This window comes from Cryptomeria japonica, unplaced genomic scaffold (assembly GCF_030272615.1).
Source record: "Cryptomeria japonica unplaced genomic scaffold, Sugi_1.0 HiC_scaffold_182, whole genome shotgun sequence".
In the NCBI taxonomy this organism is placed as follows: Eukaryota; Viridiplantae; Streptophyta; class Pinopsida; order Cupressales; family Cupressaceae; genus Cryptomeria; species Cryptomeria japonica.
Window position 1 is genome coordinate 114446 of NW_026729004.1, and position 7032 is coordinate 121477.

A 7032-nucleotide genomic window follows, 5' to 3' on the forward strand; every position below is an offset into this window, starting at 1 on the left:
GCGTTTTCCTAGGCTCCCTCAACTTGTAATAGATTCGTAGGACCACATAAAGCCACAAAGACCAATGCTAACCAAAAACCAACATTGGCCAAACTTGGCCCTTGAAAACTGCTAGCATCCAACCTGTCCCTACAAGAAACAAAAAACATGGGGTTTTTCTGAGCTCCCTCAACCACCGTGGGTTTTATCATGGCTCCAAAAACCATATGCTTTAAAATATGCCATACTGAGAGAAACTTTCCCAACAACCAACTCTCCACCTCTATAGGAGACGCACAAGAGTCAGCAAGAACATCGGCATCAACATCCTTACAGCCAAGAAGAGGGGCCCCATCAACACCCCAACGACACTTCCAGGAAACACCAGAAACATCATACTCCACCTCAATAGGAGACAAGTCAACTCCAACTACATCCATCTCCCCCTCAATAGAAGGGAACCTTCCACAGAGAATCCCACGGACCCGAAAAAAACAGCACTCCAAAACAGCCCAACTCGCAAGAAACCAAACAAGCAGACCAAAAACATCATGTGTTTCAAGACCGATACACAGAGGGAACTGCCCGAAGCCCATTCGGAAGGTAAATAACACCTCAAGGACCACCAAATAGTTACATGAGCCACAAGAATCATTATACTCTTTGTGGCACTATTGGTCTTGTGGATTTAGAGGAATCACATTATTGCATGGAACATAAAAGGGTGCGAGGATAGCATTGTTGGTATTTATGAGAGAATGTACACAATTTCAAGAGAAGTGAAATATGAAGATAGAACCAAAAAAAAATTCCTTCATATCAATGTTGGCTTCAGTAGTACCACATTTATATCAACGTAATATGCAATATTTTGTACTTAAATAAATATTGGTTTCCGTGGCATGTTGAATTATACCATCCCGTAAATTAAGTTAAATATCAAAATGGAGGAAACAAGATCATAACATTAACCAATGCCAATGACATTAGGAATAAGAAAAGGCCTAGTTGTTATCTTTAAGGAAGAGCTAGGAACTTAGGTTCCTTTTCCTTTTGTTGCAAGGGATTGAGATTTTTTCTAAATCATGAGAATGAATCTAAATGGCATTGATGCATGAATTAATATCTGTTCATTTTGAGAATCTTTGTTACCAATTTACATAATCAAATAAAAGGAGTATAGCCATAATTTCCCAGTTTTGGCAAATGAGGCTCACACATTCATTTTCCTAATTGTTTGCAGCTCACAAGTATGCAAGCATCTCCCATGCTAGACTTATCAAATTCCTAAGACTTGGCTCAATTTTTGCAAAGCCAACTGAGAAAATTCAGATGAAAGTAGATATGAGAAGCATTATTTCAGTACAGCCACTTCAACCTTTCTAATGTGACAAGATTTTGGAGTCCTATTTTTAGAGGACCTGCGAATTGCAACGAATGTTGATCTACCAGGTATGTCACTTTCAATAAGATATGTAAAGTAGGAAAAAAAAAAAAAAAAAGGGAGTTAATTATATATTATTTTTAAAATATATTTTGGGGAAGAAATATATTGCAGTTAATGTCACCATGAAGCTTTATGCCTGTACTTTTTATTTGATACGTACAGAACAAATTCACTTTTTTAGGATTTGGTTTAAGTCTGGTCTAATATCAATTTTCTAAAATTTTATTAATCGCACATAGCAGCCCCGACATGCTTAGCGGTTACATGAACAATGGTTAAAAGTAAATGATATGTTGTAAATTGTGGTGTTTGCAACCTAGATATAGAGATTGGTAGTTAGAATGAAACTTTAACAATTTGCACATGATTGGAAATGGCATATTCTAATACCACAACGAAGATGTAATCTGTGAACCTTACCCTTCACAAATTGAAACTTGTAAATAAAGAAATGTGTAGCTGTACAGTGATAGATTAACAAAGAAAGACAAATCATAATTTCTAATCTATTTTTGAATTTGGCTCAAATGATCGAATCTGTGAATGCAAAAAATTTTATGTGAAGTAGATTGCTAGAATTTAATTGGAGATCTTTGGAAAAAAACAAATTCTTATTTTAACAGTTGAGTATAACTGATTACAACACAAATTACCAACCAAGTCTTGCATTGAAGAGTAGGAGCTCTTTGGTAACACTTGCAATGAAATATTCAATTATTTCCAATTGATATTGCATGCAAGCAAGAGAAATTTGGTATACTTGGAATGAAAAGTTAATTATTTTGAATCCACATTGTATGTAATCAGTTCTATTCTCATTTTTTGATTACTACATATGCATTGTGCCTCATGTGTATGTCGGTATGTAATAGTAGGGGGATATGTGAATATCAACAAGGCAACAAACCCTTGATACAACAATGAATGGGAGGCCCTTCTGACCGTCATCTCCAGTGTTGATTGTTTCTTTCTCTATCATTAGCCCATGAAATTTATATATTTCTAATGAATACACTTTAAGGGGAAGTTGGTAGAACCCACCTTTATTTATTTGGATCTCAATGTGATACAATTATTTCGAGTGCAACTAGTCATCTCATTGATAAATTTTCTAGCATGAGGCATGCAGATGTTTGAATGTGTGGGTTGAACAATTGGACTCTATGAAATCAATAACAGAGACCTATAAAAGTTGGTGGTAATACGAGCATACCAATTTTTTCTAGTATCGAATTCACAAAGAACAATCATGCCAAATCCATTCATTTGAACACCTATATTGAGGTAGACTTGATAGGATTTTACATTCTTCAAGATTGTGGTGTTGCATTCTATCTTGACCGTTGCAAGATATCTCATTACTATGTGAATGGTCTGCTAGAAAAATCATAGAGTCTTATATATCATTTCAATTGAACTGGTGGAGAACCAATTAAATATGTGTTTCTCTCAGATGTATTTATATTTCAACTATTCTTAATTCACATTCAATTCAATGATCAAAGATAAACTTTTTAGCAATGAAGTTTTAAAATTACTACTAATTATATAAGAGTTTTATGGGAGCTCCTCAATCAACAATTTGAGTGGATGGCATACTGGGTTTAGGCAAGATCTAGTGATCACAAGCTACGCATATTTCTAAAAATCTGATGTGATTTTAAACTCTTAATGTTATTTGAGTGTCTCACAATGGATGCACATGTTAAGGTTATAGTTGACAGATATTTGTTAGGTTTCACAAATTATTACGCACTTTTCCACAAATAAAGTGTTGCAACATTTTCTTTCTAAATTCTTTGGATTAAGGTGGAACATTGTCAACTAAATTTCACTATGAAAGAGTATTGTTATTGATTTGAGAATAATCTTGAACATCTTGATGTAGAGTAGATATATCCTAGACTATGAGAGGTGCATGGTTGACAAAGGAGTACATATTCATGTAGAATTTAATGAATGACAATATGGATTAGATGGGAGATATCGTAGAGGTGGACCTGGAAACCATGCGATTAGAAGGTAGCTTTCACACAAGGAGGTTTAAATTGACAACCATGCCATGTGTCAAGAGGAGAGGATAAAGGAGATGGCTTTGGGATGGGAAACAACGTGCTAATAGTTACTAATAGTTAAAATTCCCATGTTTTCTCTAGGGTTCAAGTCAATTGGTTGGATTGATTCACAACAACAAGAACCTATGGGGCACACAAATGGAGCTAAAAAAATTTGGGGCTCTGTTAGAGGTAAACAAGCCTAGTTTCACACTTGTTGTACAATTGTATCATGTAGATTACAAAATTGGAATTCGCAAGGCTGATCTAGAGGCCTCGCATGACATATTTGTGTGGTGCATAATTGATATAGATAGCATTGAACAACTTGATTTTAAGGGAAAAGTACTTATAGGTAAGAGGTAATTTGAAAGATTCATAGGAGAAAAAGAGAAAATTCTATAAGATCCATCATTGCTTGTATTTATTTTAAAAGAAATGGTGAAGCATGCTATAGAAACTAGGTTTTGTCTATTGTTAATAATAATTTGTACATGTATGCTTTATTGAAATCAAAAGGGGGAAAATTGTTTTTTTGTTAAAACTTATTTTTAATTATTGAATTATTTGATGTTAAGGAATAATTAAATTTTTAGGCTGTAATGTCGTAAATCGCATACATTCGCAACTTCACCTACGTTTTGTGTGTACTTTGGTGTCCATTCGCTTAATATTTTTGTAGGCTCATTTTAGTACTTACATAAGCCTTCTTCTTTACCAAGGTGCTCAGGCCGCATTTCTCATGGACATTGGTTTATGTCACCTTTGCATTAGTCCTATATTTTCTTTTCTCCCAAAATTTTTGAACGTATATTATCTAGATACGACTTTTTCACACGGACATTTGCACATCATGATAGCATCCTACAAAAAAAAATATGCAAGCATTTCTAAACAAAATTCAACTTTTTGGCTTTATAGGGCAGTTGCAATGTTTCGAGATGAATCTAAATGAATCATCAGTATTTTTTCATTCCCCACTCTCTTTATGAACCTTTCTTTTATTTGGCCTGCTCTCTCTTGGCTCTCTCTTTCTCTCTCAATATCTCACACGCTACTCTTAATCTTTTCACGCTACTCTCACGATATTTGTAAAAAGTTGGATTCTGATGTCTCTAAGTAACTCCATTTAGTTTGATTGATTCGCATTAATCAAAATTTAAAGACCTCCCACCGAGGGAGCTAGAGGATGATGGCTCTTTTGGAGGTAGAAAAAAGTAGTTTCATAACTATCACAATCGCCTAATGCAGATTCTAAAATTGGGGAATTGGAATGGTGATTTAGAGGATTCACATGAGATAGTTGTGAGGTACATAATTTATTTGGATAGAGTTGAACAACCGAATTTTAGGGAAAAATAACTCATAGAGAAAAGGTAATTTGAGAGATTTCTTGGAGAAAAATAGAACTTTTTATAAGATGCATGTTTTTACCTTTTTTCAAAAGGAATGGAGAGGTAGTCTATATAAATTCGGTCTTGCCTATTGTCAAATAACAATGAGTAGTTTCATCCTTTAAAAATTAATAAAATATATATTAAAATTTAGTTTTTTAGTTTGCTGATTAAACTTTCTTTAATTATTAAGTTATCTGATATTTACGAATATCAAAAAAATTATTTGAATTACATGAATTTAAGTAGTCGGCTATGACTGAATTCGGATCAAGATTCGAAACTACTAGTTGTGAGGCCCACCCTTTGGTGGCTTCGATATTGGCATTATTGGACCATGATTGAATTCTAGGGCTGTATAAGTTTTTAAAGTTATTAGTATTAACACATGATGATGTTATTAGAATATGTCAAATGTGGAGTGCATCTGTAGAGCAGTTTGATTTTTATATATGCATATGATGAGGACAAAAATTTTGATAGTTAATTAGGTATTTTGATTTCCATGTGATTATAGTGGGTTAATTGATGCTTTGACTTTATAAACATGAAATTCATCTATATCGTGAATTATTAAATTATCAAATTTATTAGAAGTAGCACCCTGTCGGGTTTATGCTTCTAGAAAGGAGCACTTGGTTTGGATTTTGATAGCTACCTTTGTTCATTTGAAATAATATTAGAACTGTTATAAAATGAAGAACGATTAAAGTTGAATGTAAATCTTGACTGTGGATTCGCATGGTCATTGAAATATCCCAAATGTCTAGTTGGCATAAAAGTGCATGTAGCATATTTGAAGTTTTAAAATCTCTGATCATGGATGCTATCACTTTTTAATTCACAAAAAGGAATGGACTAAAGGGATGAGATTATTAAAGTTGTAAGATTCAAAATATTTATTACCTTATTGGGCTTAGTTTTCCTCCAATGATTATAATCCTACTAAAGATGGCAAAGCTCGAAATATGTTAATAGTAATCTAATCGTGTCGCTTCTTCCTTTTTTGAGAAAGTCCAACTTTTCCAAAAGATTTGTGGGTATAAAAAATTACGGAAATCGATATGAGAAAATATTAGAGTTGATCAACCTATGAGCTTCTGAAGAAGAACAACATGCGAAGGATTTGTGAAGTTGGAGGGGTTTCAAATTAATTCATGGCCATGTAGAACGGCCACAATCTACTTCTTTCAAAGAAGTTCACATTCTCTAAGAACCTGAGGGAAGTGAAAATGGATGGGATGAGTTCTATTGTAACTTACAAGATGATAGAAAAGGATACTGTAATCAGTTGCTAGGGGTGAAAGGTTAAGAGAAACCATAAATATCAGGACATCCCTAGCCTACATCAAGGCTTAATATACTACCTTCACCAAATCTATTTGCATAGAACCTCTCCTATGCTCTAATCTAGCCTAATTTTGGTATCAAAGAGATCAAAGTGAAAGATGGCTTCAAGAGCCCTCAAAATTACCAAGAAACCCCTTAGAATTTCTAGTGGTTTTGGAATTGCTTCCACATAAGCATTCAATCTCCCTAAAAATTCCCAAAAGGGCAATTCCCATATCGAGAAAGATAAAAAAGGGAATGCCCTAGAGATAAAGAGCTAAAAATTGTGTCAAAAGAAGATAATGTTAACAGTAGACTGCATGTAGAATTACAATCTCTCTTGGGATACCAATTTGAAACTGCGGAAAGAAGTAAAGATAAAAAAGAAAAACACATTAAAAATCGAAAAAATAGAAAAGGCAAATCTAAAAAATGAAAGGGTAATGAAGGAGAGTAAGAAGAGGAGATCGACATTAATTGTGGTAATTAATATCCAAGACAAAGAAATTTGAAACTAAAACGATGACACATATATGATAACTAACACTTTGAAAGTGATATTGTACTCAGTTGAGGAAAGAAAAGGTCAAGTATTTGACCTACCTACAAAATATTTCACTTTGGACCTATCCCTTAAAGACGTCTCCAAATCATAGTATCTTATCATCGTGGAGGAGGAGGACTTGGAAACCAGCTTGGCTTCCATAGCACCAGATCCCACCCCGCTTATTTAAACTTCACAAAGAAACAAGAGTGTTAAGCATGGTGAAGAGGAGGATAACGATGACTATGAGATGGAGGTAAAACAAGGTAGACTGAAAGAGAAAAC